Here is a 21846-nt window from a genome sequence, read left to right as displayed (position 1 = left end):
TAAGTATTTACGCTAGTTATTTAACATAAATTGTTGAATCCAACAACAAATTAAATCTGTTACCTCTTTCAGTATAGTAAATATGGCAATAGGACATTGACTGTAGTATATTCATTCATGATTCTCCTTAAGCTGTAACCTGATAAGCCCAAGTAGTCTCTTTGATAGCAGAGGGCTAGATGATAGTTAACATTATGAGCTTAGAGTTTTATGCCCCCTGAAGGGAGGCATATAGTTTTTGAACCGTCTGTCTGTCGGTCTGTCCGCATTTTTCGTGTCCGGTCCATATCTTTGTCATCGATGGATGGATTTTCAAATAACTTGGCATGAATGTGTACCACAGTAAGACGACATGTCGCGCGCAAGACCCAGGTCCGTAGCTCAAAGGTCAAGGTCACACTTAGACATTAAAGGTTATTGCATTGATGGGCGTTTCCGGTCCATATCTTTGTCATCGATGGATGGATTTTCAAATAACTTGGCATGAATGTGTACCACAGTAAGACAACGTGTCGCGCGCAAGACCCAGGTCCGTACCTCAAAGGTCAAGGTCAAACTTAGACATTAAGGGATAGTGCATTGATGGGCGTGTCCGGTCCATATCTTTGTCATCAATGGATGGATTTTCAAATAACTTGGCATGAATGTGTACCACAGTAAGACGACGTGTCACGCGCAAGACCCAGGTCTGTATCTCAAAGCTCAAGGTCACACTTAGACATTAAGGGATAGTGCATTGATGGGTGTGTCCGGTCCATATCTTTGTCATCGATGGATGGATTTTCAAATAACTTGGCATGAATGTGTACCACAGTAAGACGACGTGTCATGCGCAAGACCCAGGTCCGTAGCTCAAAGGTCAAGGTCACACTTAGATGTTAAAGGTCTTTTTTCATGATAGTGCATTGATGGGCGTGTTCGGTCCACATCTTTGTCATTCATGCATGGATTTTAAAATAACTACGCATAAATGTGTGACACAGTAAGACGACGTGTCGCGCGCAAGACCCAGCTCCGTAGGTCAAAGGTCCTAAACTCGAACATCGGCCATAAATATTCATTTAAAGTGCTATCGGGGGCATGTGTCATCCTATGGAGACAGCTCTTGTTATATATTAAAGTGACCTGGTTTTTTTTCATCTGTTCCAAAGATATCCCATCTGGCCTGGAATTTGTTACAAATAATTAGAGGGCCGCAATGGGGTTTGTTTTCATATATTAACCATGCATTTGAAGGTAACGATAATATTTGGTTGTTTACATTTAAATTTGCTGATATATGTCTATCTGGTGAATGTACATATGTTATGTTCAGGAGGAAATAAAAGAATCAATTAATCATCCTCGGGTTTAGTATTGTGTAACCCATGGATTCCCCCCAATTGAGAAAGAATAGTTTAACGTCAGAGGTTATTTCTAAGGTCACGGCGTTTTATTGGCCTTATTGGCCGGCTTGTAATGACAACAGCTTTCGGTATCAGTAGCTCAGTCAAGTGTGACTTATTAAATGGTAATATTCCTTCTCAAGAGAAGGAATAATAATATTATGGCCATTAAAATTAAAACTGAAAGTTGTTATTATCATTTACTAGACAGTATCCGTTCCTGAAGAAAGAGAGGAGGAAACAATTATATACTATGAAATCATTATTATATTTGGGGGACTAATTTTCGTGGATTTCGTGGCTGAGTTAATCCACGAAAATTAATCCCAACGAACAAGTAAAATTCCCATTAATTTTATGTTCAAAAGTTGAAATCCACGAATTTATATCCCCACGAAATTGCCGTTTTGACCAAAACCACGAAATTTCGTGCCCACGAAATTAAATGATTTCACAGTATATTGGAAAGTGAAACTATTTCAGTCAGTTGCATGTGAATATTGTAATATAAGATAACAAGGTTTTAGCTTTTTAGCGAAGTTTTTATGCGTAACATAATACAGGGACTTGTACAGTATCATAAACAATACAGCTCGTGTTCGTAATAAGCATATCTATGGTAAAGGTTTTTACTATCGTGGATGTCCAACATTTAAAAGCTGGATAGAGTTGTCACTTGTCTATAGGTGCCACTTTCAGTCAGTCCTTTTGATGACCACTTGAAACTGGTAAGTCTGTGCATGAACATTGTATTAAAAATAATTTTGGTAGAAACAACATCTGAGGCAATTCAACAAGTTTCTCTGCCCATTTGTTTGCTTTTATCAGTATTGTAAACAGTTACAATTTTGAAGTATTTTCAACTTTTTCCACATTTAGTTTGTAATGATATACTGGATGGTTGCTCATTTTGAGCCACTTGCCCTCTGCTGCTGTTGGTACGAAACCTTCAAGGTGATGTTGAATACTTTTATTGGAGGTAGATACCCATCTGGGTTACAGAATTTCGGGAGTTTGAAACAAGACTGACTGTGTTACTTCCCTTGTCTTACAGACAAAAATTAAGTCATTTACGGCTGAAATAGTAGTCTTAACTACAATGAATTTCCTGTGATGATTTTGTTTATGAAATTGTTTGCCCACCAGTGTAATTCATGTTTTTGAGATACCATATCTTTCAGGGAAAGAAAAGCAATTTACTGGTATATTAAATCTGGGAACTTTGGTTTAAAAGTTTAACTGACTGACAAGCTATTGAAAAAAGGGCATGATAAACAAAAATGTGTCAAACATAATTGGTCAGTACAGATTTTGAAGAGCAACGATGACATCCTTTGAGAAATAATGATTTATATATTGTTAACAAGGAAATTAAAATACAAGTATGTACTAAGAATAGAATATATGATGAGTAAAGGAAAAAAAAAACATGTAAGATTATGGACTGATTGAAAAACATTGGATAAGAAATGTTGGTACATGACATAGTGGTAGTGGCCTTTTGATCTTATATCCTGAATTCCTCCTGCCACCCTCGATTGGAATTTCTTAATTGATAAATCAACTGATGAATACTGATATAATACACGGATACAGTGAAATCGTAGTATTTATGGGGAATTAATATTCATGGATTTTGAGGTTTTGTGTCAATCCAATGAGCAGAGAAAACTCCTGTTTACTTTAGCAGCATGAATTCAGGCCCCCCAGGACATTGCCTTTATGGCAAATACCGTGGGATTTTTTGTCAACAAAATAAAATCATTTTACAGTACTGTATGTCAACCAACTGTTTACGCTAAATATAAAGAATAGTGTTTTTTGAACTTGAAGTATGAAATGATAAAAACATTAGTATAAATCTATAAATCTATTCCCTAATTCTACGTTTGACTATACAAACTATATTATATATAGCTATCCAGTTTGTCCTGGTGTAGAAATTGGCCTCATGCAGTGTCGGCATCCACAGTTTGGTTAAAGTTTTGATACACTTCACTTTATCTTTTATTACTTGATAAAGTAGTTATTCCTCATCATCATTCACATCATAATTGTCACAATTGGACCATAACTCTCACACCAAGTACATTTCATGAATAACTCCCTGTTTTTACTTAGAATTTTAGAATTTTAGGTTAAAATTTAAAGGCATATAAGCTGTATCTCTGTAATTACCAGAGATGTATTTGATTTCAATCCTAAGATAGTTGTTCGTCATCATCTCCCATATCATAAAGGTGCATAACTTTGACATCAGTATTTCATGAATTATGCCCCCTTTTTACTTAGATTTTCAGGTTAAATTTTGACACATGCTCCTTCTGTTTCTGTTATTTCCAAATGTATTGATTTAAACATAAAACAGTTGTTCTGCATCATCACCCAAATCATACGATATCTAGGGTCCATAACTCTGGCACCAGGCTATTATATGCCCCCTTTTTACTCAGAATTTCAGGTTAACTTTGACGTATTCTGTTTCTGTTATTACCAAATGTATTGATTAAAATGTAGGAAAGTTGTTCTGCATCATCACCCAAATCATCAGGGGCATCGGAAGGTGTTTGATATTGGGGCTGTGAGGGGGGAGGGGGGGGAGGTACGGGAGGGGGCATCGCCCTCGTGTAAGGGGGGTAAGAGGGACCTCCCCCTGAAATTGTTTTAAAACAGGATCATAAATGGCGAGTTCTGGTGCATTTTAAGGGTACTGAATCGCATCTAAAGTCTCCAGTTTTTAGCTCACCTGTCGCAAAGTGACAAGGTGAGCTTTTGTGATTGCGCGGCGTCCGTCGTCCGTCGTCCGTCCGTCCGTCCGTGCGTGCGTGCCTCCGTGCGTCCGTAAACTTTTGCTTGTGACCACTCTAGAGGTCACATTTTTCATGGGATCTTTATGAAAGTTGGTCAGAATGTTCACCTTGATGATATCTAGGTCAAGTTCGAAACTGGGTCACGTGCCGTCAAAAACTAGGTCAGTAGGTCTAAAAATAGAAAAACCTTGTGACCTCTCTAGAGGCCATATATTTCACAAGAGCTTCATGAAAATTGGTCAGAACGTTCACCTTGATGATATCTAGATCAAGTTCGAAACTGGGTAACGTGCCTTCAAAAACTAGGTCAGTAGGTCAAATAATAGAAAAACCTTGTGACCTCTCTAGAGGCCATATTTTTCATGGGATCTTTATGAAAGTTGGTCTGAATGTTCATCTTGATGATATCTAGGTCAAGTTCGAAACTGGGTCACATGCGGTCAAAAACTAGGTCAGTAGGTCTAAAAATAGAAAAACCTTGTGACCTCTCTAGAGGCCATATATTTCAAGAGATCTTCATGAAAATGGGTCAGAATGTTCACCTTGATGATATCTAGGTCAGGTTCAAAGTGGGTCACGTGCCTTCAAAAACTAGGTCAGTAGGTCTAAAAATAGAAAAACCTTGTGACCTTTCTAGAGGCCATATATTTCACAAGATCTTCATGAAAATTAATCAGAACGTTCACCTTGATGATATCTAGGTCAAGTTCGAAACTGGGTCACGTGCCATCAAAAACTAGGTCAGTAGGTCAAATAATAGAAAAAACCTTGTGACCTCTCTAAAGGCCATATTTTTCATGGGATCTGTATGAAAGTTGGTCTGAATGTTCATCTTGATGATATCTAGGTCAAGTTCGAAACTGGGTCACGTTCGGTCAAAAGCTAGGTCAGTAGGTCTAAAAATAGAAAAACCTTGTGACCTCTCTAGAGGCCATATATTTCATGAAATCTTCATGAAAAATGGTCAGAATGTTCACCTTGATGATATCTAAATCAAGTTCGAAAGTGGGTCACGTGCCATCAAAAGCTAGGTCAGTAGGTCAAATAATAGAAAAACCTTGTGACCTCTCTAGAGGCCATATTTTCCATGGGATCTGTATGAAAGTTGGTCTGAATGTTCATCTTGATGATATCTAGGTCAAGTTCGAAAGTGGGTCACGTGCCGTCAAAAACTAGGTCAGTAGGTCAAATAATAGAAAAACCTTGTGACCTCTCTAAAGGCCATATTTTTCAATGGATCTTCATGAAAGTTGGTTTGAATGTTCATCTTGATGATATCTAGGTCAAGTTCGAAACAGGGTCATGTGCGGTCAAAAACTAGGTCAGTAGGTCTAAAAATAGAAAAACCTTGTGACCTCTCTAGAGGCCATACTTGTGAATGGATCTCCATAAAAATTGGCCAGAATGTTCATCTTGATGATATTTAGGTCAAGTTCGAAAGTGGGTCACGTGCCATCAAAAAGTAGGTCAGTAGGTCAAATAATGAAAAAACGTTGTGACCTCTCTAGAGGCCATATTTTTCATGGGATCTGTATGAAAGTTGGTCTGAATGTTTATCTTGATGATATCTAGGTCAAGTTTGAAACTGGGTCAACTGTGATCAAAAACTAGGTCAGTAGGTCTTGAAATAGAAAAACCTTGTGACCTCTCTAGAGGCCATACCCTTGAATGGATCTTCATGAAAATTGGTCAGAATGTTCACCTTGATGATATCTAGGTCAAGTTCGAAACTGGGTCATGTGCCTTAAAAAACTAGGTCAATAGGTCAAATAATAGAAAAACCTTGTGACCTCTCTAGAGACCATATTTTTCAATGGATCTTCATGAAAATTGGTTAGAATTTTTATCTTGATAATATCTAGGTCAAGTTCAAAACTGGGTCACATGAGCTCAAAAACTAGGTCACTATGTCAAATAATAGAAAAAACGACGTCATACTCAAAACTGGATCATGTGGGAAGAGGTGAGCGATTCAGGACCATCATGGTCCTCTTGTTTTAGCTCACCTGTCACATAGTGACAAGATGAGCTTTTGTAATCACCCTTCGTCTGTCATCCGTTGTCAGTCCGTCCGTTCATCCGTACGTCTCGTGCGTCCGTGCGTCAACAATTTCTTGTCTGCACGATAGGGGTTTCATTTATGATTTTATTTTAACCAAAATTGCACACAACTTGTATTACCATAAGAGCTCTGTCCCTTTCTAGAACTGGCCAGATCCCATTACAGGTTCCAGAGTTATGGCCCCTGAAAGGGCCAAATTAGCTATTTTAACCTTGTCTGCACAATAGCAGCTTTATTTATAATTTGATTTTTACCAAACTGGCGCACAACTTGTATCACCATAACATCTTGGTTCCTTTCTTGAACTGGTCAGATTCCATTATGGGTTCCAGAGTTATGTCCCCTGAAAGGGCCAGAGTTAGCTATTTTGACATTGTCTGCACAATAGCAGCTTCATTTATGATTTTATTTTAACCAAACTTGCACACAACTTGTATCACCATATGATCTTGGTTCCATTCTTGAACTGGCCAGATTCCATTATGGGTTCCAGAGTTATGGCCCCTGAAAGGGCCAAAATTAGCTATTTGACCTTGTCTGCACAATAGCAGCTTCATTTATGATTTGATTTTAACCAAACTTGCACAAAACTTGTATCACCACAGGATCTTGGTTCCTTTCTTGAACTGGCCAGATTCCTTCATGGGTTCCAGAGTTATGGCCCCTTAAAGGTCCAAAATTGGCTATTTTGGCTTTTGCAGACATATAGAGACTTCATTTATGGTTTTATTTGATACAAACTTCCAAAATATCTTCAACAACAACAATCTTTGATTCCATGACTATTCAGATTCATCCGTAGGTTCCAGTTATTTTATATCTGATTACCTCCCCTGATTGTAATCAAAATGGATTGATATCAGTAAGTACTTATAGGACTTATTTGAAATTTCATTATTGTCATTAGTTGGACTGAGCCAATGAGGGTAGATAACTATGGACTGATTTTATGTCAAATTACCTCCCTTTATTTCAAATTAAAATGGGTATATCGCTGTAACTAGTGAAGATACTGATCTGAAGTTTCATTTATGTCAACAGATTTATTTGGCAGATCCTTCTTTTGTTAACTTACAATCATTTTTTTTTAATTCCCTTTTACGTTACTATAAATAGCTTGTTTTTAGTAACTTTTTTATTATTGGCCGTAGGGAAAAACCGAGACCACTTTTCTGTGATACAACATGGATGGTACCTCCAATTTATAGGTGTATTTTGACATATCTGTACCTTGTAAGAATTTTTTTTCTTTTTGGTTTAATTTCTTCCCTTTGGTGTTCCTGTCCTTTGGACTTAGATATTTTTTCTGAGGACCTTTTTGTCCTCAAGTGCAATGATAACAGGTGAGCGATATAGGGCCATCATTGTCCTCTTGTCTTACTACTTATAGGACTATAAGCAAAATAAAGTTTAATAAACTCTTATCAGAATTAATAATGTATGACGCAATACAAGGAATGCATGTATGTTTTTAGCTCACCTGTCACATAGTGACAAGGTGAGCTTTTGTGATCACCCTTCGTCCGTCGTGCGTCCGTGCGTGCATCAACAATTTCATGTCTGCACGATAGTGGTTTCATTTATGATTTTATTTTAACCAAACTTGCACACAACTTGTATCACCATAAGATCACAGTTCCTTTCTTGAACTGGCCAGATCCCATTATGGGTTCCAGAGTTATGGCCCCTGAAAGGGCCAAAATTAGCAATTTTGACCTTGTCTGCATAATAGCAGCTTTATTTATGATTTTATTTTTACCAAACTGGCACACAACTTGTATCACCATAACATCTTGGTTCCTTTCTTGAACTGGCCAGATTCCAATATGGGTTCCAGAGTTATGGCCCGTGAAAGGGCCAAAAGTAGCTATTTTGACCTTGTCTGCACAATAGCAGCTTCATTTATGATTTTATTTTAACCAAACTTGCACACAACTTGTATCACCATAAGATCTCGGTTCCTTTCTTGAACTTGCGAGATTCCATTATGGGTTCCAGAGTTATGGCCCCTGAAAGGGCCAGAATAAGCTATTTTGACCTTGTCTGCACAATAGCAGCTTCATTTATGATTTGAATTTAACCAAACTTGCACACAACTTGTATTACCACAAGATCTTGGTTCCTTTCATGAACTGGCCAGATTCCATCATGGGTTCCAGAGTTATGGCCCCTTAAAGGTCCAAAATTGGCTATTTTGGCTTTTGCAGCCATATAGATACTTCATTTATGGCTTTATTTGATACAAACTTCCAAAATATCTTCAACAACAATAAATCTTGGATTCCATGACAAATCAGATCCAATCGGAGGTTCCGGAGTTATTTTATATCTGATTACCTCCCCTGATTGTAATCAAAATGGATTTATATCAGTAAGTGTTATAGGACTTATTTGAAATTTCATTATTGTCATTAGTTGGACTGAACCAATCAGGGTAGTTTACTATGGGCTGATTTTATGTCAAATTACCTCCCTTTATTTCAAATTAAAATGGGTATATCTCCGTAACTAATGAAGATACTGATCTGATTTTTAGCTCACCTGTCACATAGTGACAAGGTGAGCTTTTGTGATCACGCAGCGTCCGTCGTCCGTCGTCCGTGCGTGCGTGCGTCCGTGCGTGCGTCCGTGCGTGCGTAAACTTTTGCTTGTGACCACTCTAGAGGTCACATTTTTCGTGGGATCTTTATGAAAGTTGGTCAGAATGTTCACCTTGATGATATCTAGGTCAAGTTCGAAACTGGGTCACGTGCCATCAAAAACTAGGTCAGTAGATCTAAAAATAGAAAAACCTTGTGACCTCTCTAGAGGCCATATATTTCAAAAGATCTTCATGAAAGTTGGTCAGAACGTTCACCTTGATGATATCTAGGTCAAGTTCGAAACTGGGTCACGTGCCATCAAAAACTAGGTCAGTAGGTCAAATAATAGAAAAACCTTGTGACCTCTCTAGAGGCCATATTTTTCATGGGATCTGTATGAAAGTTGGTCTGAACGTTCACCTTGATGATATCTAGGTCAAGTTCGAAACTTGGTCACGTGTTTTCAAAAACTAGGTCAGTAGGTCAAATAATAGAAAAACCTTGTGACCTCTCTAGAGGCCATATTTTTCACGGGATCTGTATGAAAGTTGGTCTGAATGTTCATCTTGATGATATCTAGGTCAAGTTCGAAACTTGGTCACGTGTTTTCAAAAACTAGGTCAGTAGGTCAAATAATAAAAAAACCTTGTGACCTCTCTAGAGGCCATATTTTTCATTGGATCTGTATGAAAGTTGGTCAGAATGTTCATCTTGATGATATCTAGGTCAAATTTGAAACTGGGTCAACTGTGGTCAAAAACTAGGTCAGTAGATCTAAAAATAGAAAAACCTTGTGACCTCTCTAGAGGCCATACTTGTAAATGGATCTTCATGAAAATTGGTCAGAATGTTCATCTTGATGATATCTAGGTCAGGTTTGAAACTGGGTCACATGCCGTCAATAACTAGGTCAGTAGGTCAAATAAAAAAAACCTTGTGACCTCTGTAGAGGCCATATTTTTCATGGATCTGTTTGAAAGTTGGTCTGAATGTTCATCTTGATGATATCTAGGTCAAGTTTGAAACTGGGTCAACTGTGGTCAAAAACTAGGTCAGTAGGTCTAAAAATAGAAAAACCTTGTGACCTCTCTAGAAGCCATACTTTTCAATGGATCTTCATGAAAATAAGTCAGAATGTTCACCGGGATGATATCTAGGTCAAGTTTGAAACTCGATCACGTGTTTTCAATAACTAGGTCAGTAGGTCAAATAATGAAAAATCCTTGTGACCTCTCTAGAGGCCATATTTTTCATTGGATCTGTATGAAAGTTGGTCTGAATGTTCATCTTGATGATATCTAGTTCAAGTTCGAAACTGGGTCACGTGCCATCAAAAACTAGGTCAGTAGGTCTAAAAATGGAAAAACATTGTGACCACTCTAGAGGCCATACTTGTGAATGGATCTTCATGAAAATTGGTCAGAATGTTCACCTTGATAATATTATCGTCAAGATCAAAACTGGGTCAACTGCGGTCAAAAACTAGTTCAGTAGGTCTAAAAATAGGAAATCCTTATGACCTTCCTAGAGGCCATATTTCTCAATGGATCTTCATGAAAATTGGTCAGAATGTTCACCTTGATGATATCTAGGTCAAGTTCGAAACTGGATTAACTGCGGTCAAAAACTAGGTCAGTAGGTCTAAAAATAGAAAATCCTTTTGACCTCTCTAGAGGCCATATTTTTCAATGGATCTTCACTAAAATTGGTCAGAATGTTGACCTTTTTGATGTTTTTATCTTTTCAGGATTCTTCAGTTGGAGTGGATCTTACCCAATCTCAGTCCGAGGAAGAAAAAAATATTATTTATTAGAATTTCTGCATTGATGGCAGAAAAATCATGTTTGAAATGCGCTAAAATTCTGCAAAAACAGAATTGTACCCATTTCTCAAATTATTGACTTGCAATTATTAATATTACAATGCTTCATTATTGGTAATCGCAGGCTTCAGCCGTACCGGGTAAGTGCCATTGGTAAAAAAAGGTTTGCTAAATTCTGTGGATTGAATAATTTTGCTGCTATCAGTAGTCCTCTTCTATTAACAATTTTCAAATAAAAAGAAACAATTTGGATCATAATCCTTACACAATAAACACACATTTTTTTGTTAAAAATTACCAATGCTGGAAAGGGCCTCTTCCAGGGAGAACACTTCCTTGTTGAACACGGTTATCACTTTATGTTTTGCTTTATTTCTTACATATCTGTAAATTTCTTTGAAAGTAGTCTACTGATATACCTTAAGTGAGACATATTATAGATTAAAAAATATTTTCCTGTGATTGTCAAAGTAAGTTCCAGTATAATCATAGCTTGTAAATGGACTTTGTGACCCCTGTGAGGCCATATTCTTCAATGCGTCTTCAAAATTGATCATGTGTGGACATCTGAGCGATTCAGGACCGTTATAGTCATTTTTTTTACATGAAAGAATTGCAACAATGTGTGTACTTGTGTTTAAGCAGTAATTTAATTTTCCAACAGTAGACCAGAATTCAATGCCCTACATGCCTGAGTGAGACTTAAACCCAAAGCTGAGAGAGACAAGTGATTTGAAGTCACAGACTACTCAGCCATTGAGCTCTCCCCTTATTAATTTGGAATGAAATATTGTCTTAATTAAGATTTTGAAAATTCTATTTTCTTTGCTGATGTATGAACATGTCATCAATCTTATTTTGACTAACAAACTTTTCTTTTTCTTCTAGTATCAACTTGAGCCTTCTGAAGACATTCTGACGACATTCTTGACAATTTACTTGTGTACATTATATTTATTGTGTTATATATTGTGATTGAAAAAACTGATAGTGACAGATTAATATAGTGAATATAGTGATATAGTGATTAAACAAACCGATAGTGACAGATAAGTGGCGAGAGTAATTCTAGTGTTGGAGGAGGTGACCTGTTTGAGTTTGATTGAGAGATCATAAAGATAGGGGACTTTCAGGAGTGAGGTAATATAATTTGAATGCAAACAAATATTTTACTATTGCATGACTCCCAATTCTTTGATATATGTTAAATAACAGGGTCAGAGCTCAGAAGAAAATGGATGGTAAAGTTAAGTTGGCATGTTGGTCATTTTAACATGTACAAGCTTGTATTTAGTTTTACTGATAGTTGATATCTGCTTTAGACTCACAGTTCGAGACTTCAACTATTGGTAAGATCAATGTCACTGTTACTGAACACCAAGTTTTTATAGACTAGATGATATTTCATCTTTTCCTGTGAGAGTTCGGTACTTGGCTTATTTGTCATATAGGTTCCAACCTTTCTTGTGTGAGGCCACTGGAGTCCAAGCTTAAAAATACTTATTGTATAAAGTTTAAACATTTCTCTGCCAGGTTACATAAACTTCCATAAATACTTGTATAATTGAAAAAATGTCTCTACTATATTTACTATTACATTTGTACTTAGGATGCCAAAATTAAGAAAGAACTCCTCTAGCCAAGCCAGGAGGCTAAAACTGCTCGCATGAGAGAGAAAAGACAAGCAGATAAGAGGATTGACATGGGTGTTAGGTAAATGAACACCAACATGTTTTGAAAACTATTCAGTCCTTACAGTTGTATGTTAGCTTTATTTCACTTATGACAGAATTCTTTCAACAATTTAGTCTAAACTTTATGACTCACTTTGAGAGTTACAAGTGTTCTTTAATTTTGTTGGAATGCCAAGATGTTAATTTATGATTTCGGTCCCCGTCACCATTTGAAAAGATAATTATACCTTTGCAAAAATATATTGAACAAACAGCTATAGGGATAGGGGGTGGGTTATTTCATTGAAGGCTTAGTTTAAAATTAAGCTGTGTCCTGTTCTTTATGTTTTTCATTGTAAAGCAATTTGAGTCAGACAGAGAAGTCTTTCCTAAAATGCACCTTTTTGGTTTACATTTTCAGGTCTATGGTTGAGTTGAATGGTGTCAATCCTGATGCAGCTACACCAGATGAGGGTCGGGATGATCCTACAGGTCCACTGAGGCCTGTGCCTAATGTTGCGGTCTGCATCTAGGCCATCTGGTATGGTACAGATAGGCTCTATGGTCTATCTGTGCAGGGCACTGGAAAGCAGATGGGGGTCGATGCCTGCCTCTCTGAGCCCTCTGGGCCATCTGCGCTGAATCGTAGATTGATTGATACTGATTATGAACTTGATGATTTGATTGATGATTTGCTTGATGACTTGCTAGATGATTTACTGAATGATTTGCCTTGTGATTTGCCAACTGATACGCTTGATGATTTATCAGTCTGTATGCAAAATGTTTCTAGTGGCATACCAAGTGACTTGCATTGTGAAACCAGAAAGGAAACTGATAAAACTCTCCAGTTTGATTGTACTATGTTTACATCTGAAATAGAATCATCTGTTTTGTCTGTATGTGAATCTTCATATGTTGCTGCACCAGTTTTCAATACAATCTCAAGACCAGCAGGTTCTGATGTATTTATCCTGGGCTCATTTCATCAAGGTGAAAATATTTTCAGTGTTAGAGTCACGTGGCAGGCAGTGCACATTAAATGCTATGTGTTCCTTGATTCATGCTAATTATTCAAGGTTGAATTGCAGCAAAGACTTGGATAATGTTCTTTTAGATGGGGATACATTATAAAGAAAACTGTCCAAGAGCTCCAAAGAACAAACAGATTTAGGAATTTCCTGTTAAATTTTGATGAACTACCTGTCAATATTAATATCATGAATAAACAGATTTCTGTTACCAAGTTAGAGGTCATCTCTGGTGTTTGCACACAGCAGTTTGCTACAATAAGTTTGCCTTCTCTTTATCAGTCTTTGGATACTGCATTTACCAAGTCTTCTTACTTGCTACTTATGATGGGATCAATTTGTTCAGCTGTGTTTAAGAAAGAAGACCAATATTTCTTTTTTGATTCACATTCACATGGTCTAACTGGGTTGTCCTCAGAAAATGGAACATCGATTCTTATTTCGTTCACCAGTTACAAGATCTTGTTACATACATGTATGCCTTGTATGACAGTATGTTGATCGACATAACAGAGCAATTTGACTTATTGCCTGTTCATTTTACCAATGTTTATTGTGAACCAACAGTGTGTGTTTAAGTAAACAGAATGTTGAATCAGTCAATGTTACTGGCATTCCTGGCTTAAATGAATGGGAAACTGTGACAAATAAGAGGAAAAAGAAGTCTCCTAGTCATCATAGTACTGCTTGTGAAAAAGAAACATTGCCCAAAGATTCAAACTGTGAGCCTCATGTAAACACTCATAGGCAAGTACTTCAAAGATCAAATGCAAAGAAGTAAATTAAAGCAAACAAAAAAGCAAAAGATGCCTTCGAGAACAATTTACATGAGAACTTACATGCAGGAGAAAGATAAAGTGACGAATTTAAAAATAAGGATAAGAGTACACTCTTAAATCAATGCGCAATGCCAGACAGTCTGAAGAATATCAGAAGAAAGATAGACAGCGCACGATTAAATCAATGTGCACTAGCAGACAGTCTGAAGAATATCAGAAGAAAGATAGACAGCGCTCGCTTCAATCAAAGCGCAGTGCCAGACAGTCTGAAGAATATCAGAAGAAAGATAGACAGCGCACGCTCAAATCAATGCGCAATGCCAGACAGTCTGAAGAATATCAGAAGAAAGATAGACAGCGCACGATTAAATCAATGTGCACTAGCAGACAGTCTGAAGAATATCAGAAGAAAGATAGACAGCGCTCGCTTCAATCAAAGCGCAGTGCCAGACAGTCTGAAGATATCAGAAGAAAGATAGACAGCGCACGCTCAAATCAATGCGCAGTAACAGACAGTCTGAAGAATATCAGAAGAAAGATAGACAGCACACGCTCAAATCAATGCGCAATAGCAGACAGTCTGAAGAATATCAGAAGAAAGATAGACAGCGCACGCTTCAATCAATGCGCAGTGCCAGACAGTCTGAAGAATTCAGAGAGAAAGAGAAAGAAAATGAGAGATGTCGAAAAGAAGGGCAAGATTAGTAAAAGAATTTAAGCTTTGGGAAGCAAAACAAAGAAGAGAGAAACGAACAAGCGATGACATTAAACAAAAAGAACTTGAAATACAAAATAAGTCAAAGAGAAAATCAAGATCAAATCCATATAATTTGGAAAGAGAAAGAATTGCAAAACAGCAATGGAGATTAGATGCAAGGTGTAAAGATGCTGAAAAGGTTATGGATAGTAAAAGGAAAGTTTCAAAGAGAAAAGATCCTTCATTCTCTGAAGCTGAATGCTTGCAAAAAAAGAGAAGACGATGCGGACAAGATATTGACACTTGTATTGATCGTTTTCAAGAAAGAATATCACTTGTGGCCTGTATATATATGCAGTTGCTGTCATCAAACATGGTTCAAACACAGTGTAACAGAAGTAAATATTTAAATTGCAAGGAGAAAGAAAAATATGTAACAGGGGTGATATCAGTCAATAACAAGGAATGGGTTTGTAGAACATGTAAATCTAGCATAAACAGTGGTAAAGTACCGAAATTGTCTGTTTTAAATGGATGAAGTGGCCAGTTAAGCCAAAGGAGTTGGAACTTTTCTCATTAGAAGAGCGTTTATTGCTTTACGTATACCATTTATGCAATTAAGAGAACTCCCAAGAGGTCGTCAGTTGTCAATTAAAGGAAATGTTGTAAATGTACCAGTTGATATTCAACCTGTTGTAAATGCTTTACCAAGACCTTTTGATGAAAATGTTACAGTACCAGTAAATTGAAGAAAAAAATGTCTTTTAAGTCATGTGCTTTCTCTGAAAATGTTAAGACCCACAAAGTACTTGTTGCTTTACATTGGTTAATGAAAAACAGTGATCTTTATAAAAATGCTAATGTTGAAATTGATGAGCATTGGATTGAAAGCGTACAGCAAACACTAACGAAATTTTGAATGAATTCTTGGAGTCTCAAGTGAAAAGTTTAAAAAATACCAGTTATGAAGACTTTGACTCTTGTATGGCTGACCTTCTGGAGGAGTATAAAAATGACCAAAATTACAAACACTTTATAGCGATCCTGTTTTCAAACATTAATAAATCATGCATCAAATTTTGACGTCGAGGACTTTAAAAATGTTTCTAGTGAAATTCTTGACCATTATACATGTGAAGAAAAATCAAAATATCAAACTTCAGACAGTACAGGTAATAGTGAAGAGCTGTATGATTCAGATGCAGAAGAAATCACACAGGAAAATGTTGGAAATATTGACACTTTACTAGACGATGCCACCTGGAAAATCGAAACATGACATTTACATTTGCACCAGGGGAAGGTCAACAACACTTAGCATATTTCAAGACACAGATTCGGAATATCTTTGTTTCCCAAGCATATTTTGTGGTAAAAGGCGTTCTTGAAAACGAAGCAAGAATTGTGCCAGTAAATTATAGTGACATTGCAAAATGGGAATTAAGAAGCCAAGACAGAAGGGCTGCTAATTGTGTGCCAAATATATTCTTTAAACTAAAAAAGATACAAATGAAGCAGCTGAATGATAAAGCCAATCTTGCTGTTAGAAGATGTCGAACAGGTACAAGTAAAATGACAGCAGCTCACGTAATAAACTTGAGTACATTGATAATATTGTCAGAAATGATGAAGGTTACTATTTATTTAAACAACTTAGAAACTCCCTGCTTATTTGGAATCTCGAAAGAAAGATGTATATGCAATGCTAAGACAGTTAGTATGCCAACATGGTTCATATCATTGTCTTCTGCTGACACTAGATGGATGATCTTTTGAAAATGTTAGCTACTTTAAATGATAAGGTCAACTATTCTGATGAGCAAATTGAAGGAATTTCATGGGAACAAAAGATTAAACTTATTCAGTCAGATCCAGTCACTTGTTCTAGATATTTTGACCACAGCGTACAAGAGTTTATTAATACAGTTCTTAAGAGTGAGCACAAACCACTTGGAGAAATGCTGATTATTTTTAACAGAGTTGAATTTCAGCAGCGTGGGTCTCCACACATTCACATGATTGTATGGGTAAAGAATGCACCAAAATACAACGTGGATTCCATTAATGATTTGATTGCGTATGTGGATCAGTTTTTGACATGTTCTATCAATAGTCCAGCTGTTGGTTCTCTTGTAGAAATTCAAACTCACAAACATTCTAGAACTTGTAGAAAAGACTAGATAGAATTTGTCGCTTTGGTTATCCACTACCACCTCTTCCCAGGACTATGATTTTGAACCCTCTTGAAACTGACAGAGACAAGTACCATAAATTATATCAACAATTACAGAAAAAAAATGAATGATGAGAAAGATGGATACAGTATGTCATTATGACAACTTTTTGACAAATGTTGTACAAATGAGTGAGGAAGAGTTACATCAAATGTATTAGAAGTTCATTGAATTCACCAAAGGTATTTTTGAAACGTAATCCAAGTGAAATACGTGTGAATTTATATAATGAACATGTGTTGAAAGGTTGGAGGGCAAATGTAGACATACAGTTTGTGCTAGATCCTTATGCTTGTGCAATGTATATAGTGTCATATATTAGTAAAGTCTCAAAGAGGTATGAGTAAATTTGTTACATGCAGCTGCCAAAGAAGCAAGGAATGGGAACTTGGATATCAAAAGACAAGTGAGACATATTGGAAATGTGTTTTCCAATAGCGTTGAAGATTAGTGCTCAAGAGGCAGTTTATTTGGTCCTTCAAATGCCCTTAACCAAAAGCACAAGAGATGTCGTGTTTATTAATACATCTACTCCAAATGAAAGGGTGCAGTTATTAAAACCCGTGTCCATACTTGAAAATTTGCCAGCTGAATCAACAGATATAATGTCGGACAATGTTATTAAAGATACTCAAAAAGGCCGAAAGTATTGCAGCATTATTGTTTAGCGGATTATGTGTCACAGTTTGAAGTGATTTATCCGGATGGAAATGGAGACTCTGATGAAAGAAATGATGATGAAGATAATATGGAAATAACAGATGATGAGGAATTAGAGGAAATTGAACAGTTATAACTTTAAAAAGTGGAATCAAAATCAGACGTCGTCAAAACTCAAAAGTAATTAGATATGTAAGATTTAATCACAAAACAGATGAAGAAAACCATTACAGAGAAAAACTTCTGTTATTTCATCCGTGGAGAAATGAATTAACTGATTTGCTGCCAGCAAATTTCAATACATACAAAGAACACTATGAGTCATTGAAAGAAACAGTTGACCAGAAATGCTCTTATTATGAAAACCATGCAGAAGAATTAGAAATTGCTAGAGATTTAGCAGAAGCAGAGTATGATGCATTTGATGAAATTGCTCCTGGAATCCCGCAAGTAGAAGCCGAAACTGCTGAAGAGAAACTGTGGAGTCAGAAACATTTATGTATTTCAATCCTGATAGAGCAGTTGAGCACAGGGAATATGATATTGGCATTGAAATTGGATGTTCTGTCAGTGCACCCAGATAATTACAAATGATAATATTCTTTCTGACGAAGACTATAGATCTTATTGCAATCATTAAACATAAAGCAGAAACAATTTACAATCATGTGATCCATTGGTAAAAAACCAAAGATGCACCTTTAATATACATTTCTCTCAGGTGGTGCAGGTGTTGGCAAAAGTGTAGTTATTAAAGCATATAATCAGACCTTATACAGAATACTTAATCTTAAAGAAGGTGAGAATCCTGAAGACATAAGAGTTCTTTATGTGCATACACTGGAAAAGCTGCATTTAATATCAATGGTTCAACCATTTCATCAGCCTTCAAACAAAATACAAACAAGCAAATCAAACATTAACATGTGATGCTTTGAATACTTTTAGATCTAAGTATAAGAACCTGTCAGTTGTGATCATGATGAATATCAATGGTAAGCAATGGAATGCTAAACTTCATTAATCAGAGACTGCAAGAATTGAAAGGAACAAGAACACCATTTGGTGGTGTAAGTATAATTGTTGTTGGAGACTGTTCCAGTTGAAACCTGTGAGTGGTGATTGGATTTTTAATGATTTAACTCATGATGCAGCAGCTCTTCAATAAACCTATGGAAAGAACTCTTTTCAATGTATGAATTGACAGTAATTATGAGACAAAAGGATGATTTGAAACTTGCAGAACTTTTAAACAGACTAAGAAGCAATTGTTTGACAGATGATGACAAAGTTGTTCTAAAACAGTGTGAAATAAACACAGATGCACAAAATTACCAGAAGGACTCACCACATTTGTTTGCAGAAAATTATTACATGCATATATTCAATGAAAAAATTATTGATAGTTTAAACACAGAGAAAGTTTTAATACCATGTCATGATTCTGTTGTTTTTCCAAAACTATCAAATGAAAAACAGAAAGAAGCCATACAGAGATTGCCAACAGAGCCAAACAAAACAGCAAATTTACATTGTCAATTACTTGTTGTAGTTGGAATGATTTATGATCTAACAGTTAATGTAGACACTGAAGATGGATTAGCTAATGGAGCTTCTTGTATTGTAAAACATCTAGAATACAAGCAAGTAGAGACAAATCGACCAAGTGTAATATGGTTGCAGTTTGATGACGCAAATGCTGGAAAATGAAACGAGGATAAAATAAAAAACCGAGGATTTTATCATACAGAAATAAATCGTAATTGGACACCAATATTTGACATCGAAAGGTCTTTTACATACAACAAAAGACATTTGAAAGGATTCAGTTTCCTTTGCACCGTTCTGCTGGCGTACTGTTCATAGAGCACAAGGTACTACGTTAGAAAGTGCTGTAAATTGACCTGTCTCAGCGGAAAACACGGAAGGTTCCACACCTACATTATGTTGCATTGAGTAGAGTTAAATCGTTAGATAAGCTACAAATTCTGAATTTCAATGAACAAGCTTTACAAGTTGATCAAAAGTAAAGACAGAAATGGACAGGTTACAAAATAGTGCTATACTGGAGTTGTGCTATGTTCCTTTAGAATCGGTGGATTCAGTATAAAAGTAGCTTTCATAACTGCAGGTCTCTACATAAACATTTTAAGGATGTCAAATATGATCAAAGTCTAATGTCATCACAATATATTTGGTCTTGCTGAAACACGGTTGTGCTTTTCTGATACTGATGCTGATTATGATATAGATGGCTTTCACCTGATACGAAATGATCAGTCATCACAGTCACCAACTCAAAGACCTTCACATGGAATAGCTGTATATGTCAGAAATGAACTGAATATATCTTCATATTGCTCGTTTAATTCAAAAATTTTGAATTCACAATTGTGAAGATTGTGCAGGGTAATCAAGAAGTGCAGATTGTTGTGTTATTACAAATCTCCAAATATGTCTGACAGTACTCTTTCGCACATTCTTAAGAGATGAACTGTTACAAAGAGTAAGTCTGTCAACCCCTATTGCTATTTTAGGTGATTTTAATATTGATGTAGCAGTTAAATCTAGACCTGTTCTACAGTACTATCAGAAAGGCTGGTGTGTGAACAACTAGTAAATGAACCAACAACTGATTATCTGACAACTTTAGATCTGATTTTTTCAAACCTGGATGCTACAGTTGGAACAGTGGAAACCTATTGGTCTGACCATAAGAAATTTATTTGTATAAGAATTAGTTAACGGAGTAAATTAAGTATTGATTTCAGTTGCTTCCTTAGTGTGTTTCTTGAAAATATCACCCGTTCGATTGTCTTACAGTGCCGCTTCATAAAAATATGAAGTTTAGTACTGAATGGTGCTTTTGCTGAGTGTGGGTGGGCACCATAAAATATAACACGGGACTGTAGCCAACATTTGAAGTGGCTTATTAGCTCACCATCTTTTCAAATGGTGGGTTTGTCAAATTGCATTTCATATTCAGTCCATCCATCCGTGTGTATCAATCCTGTTATCGTGTCTAGTCAGAAACTACTTTGCAGATTTCAATGTAACATTTCCACAATGATCCTCAATATGCTTGAGTCGGTTCTAAGTGAGAATGAGGTCACTATGTCAAAGGATACAGTCACCTTCACATCGATAATTTCAAATCATCTTTATTGCACTTGTCACTAACTACAGATTTTTTCATATGTTTTTAGCTCACCGTGATCGCGCATTGTCGTCCGTTGCGTAAACTTTTGCTTGTGACCACTCTAGAGGTCACATTTTTCATGCGATCTTTATGAAAGTTGGTCAGAATGTTCATCTTGATGGTATTAGGTCAAGTTCGAAACTGGGTCATGTGCGGTCCAGAACTAGGTCAGTAGGTCTAAAAATAGAAAATCCTTGTGACATCCCTAGAGGCCATATTTTTCATAGTTTGAAACTGGCAAAAACATCTTGTTTCGAATGCCGCTCGGTTATGTTCGCGCATTGGGATGGATTTATAGTTCCACCGTAGGTAAAGGGAGATCACTGCGTAGGAAATTGGTTATCTAAGTCGGTAGACCTAAATGTAACAGCGGAATAAGTGTCTGAAATTACCCGGATCTGTGAACCTGTATCACTCTTGCCATTTTTATCAGTGTAAGGCCAACTGTAGAGGGACTTTGGTTTAACAAAATGGCGGCCTTAAGGCTTCGCAAGATATCTATTCTTGCTCAGAAAGGCGTAAATCAACTTCCTTCTTTGATCTATATAAATATGTCAATTTCAGTCTCAGAGTCTGATTATACATAGCTAGGTTTAAAAAGGGAACATTGACTTTCTCACTTAGAAAGCTTTGCACACAGGTGAACGCTTTAGGGTCAATGACCCTCTTGTTCATTTATGTCAACAGATTTATTTGGCAGATCCTTCCTATGTTCACTTAAAATAATTTTTTTTTAATAACTTCCCTTTTACGTTACTATAAATAGCTTATTTTTAGTAACTTTTTTAGCTCACCTGTCACAAAGTGACAAGGTGAGCTTCTGTGATCGCGCGGTGCCCGTCGTCCGTCGTCCGTCCGTGCGTCCGTAAACTTTTGCTTGTGACCACTCTAGAGGTCACATTTTTCATGGGA

General features: G+C 36.6%; 1 protein-coding gene across 5 annotated transcripts in view; it reads left to right on the top strand.

Moving 5' to 3' along the window:
- The window catches only part of LOC123546932 (SH3 domain-binding protein 2-like), a 110052-nt gene that overhangs the window by 8400 nt on the left and 79806 nt on the right, over positions 1–21846 (top strand). Inside the window, exon 1 of one of the 5 annotated variants that reach the window (XM_053551272.1) lies at positions 2092–2113. The exons of the other annotated variants lie outside the window; for them this stretch is intronic. The gene's annotated coding sequence lies outside the window, so the exon portion shown is untranslated. Of the gene's footprint in view, positions 1–2091; positions 2114–21846 lie in introns of those variants that run through there. 5 annotated transcript variants of the gene reach the window in all.

The sequence above is a fragment of the Mercenaria mercenaria genome, chromosome 9 (genome assembly GCF_021730395.1).
Source record: "Mercenaria mercenaria strain notata chromosome 9, MADL_Memer_1, whole genome shotgun sequence".
NCBI classification, from domain to species: Eukaryota; Metazoa; Mollusca; class Bivalvia; order Venerida; family Veneridae; genus Mercenaria; species Mercenaria mercenaria.
This window is presented reverse-complemented; position numbering and strand designations above follow the sequence as displayed.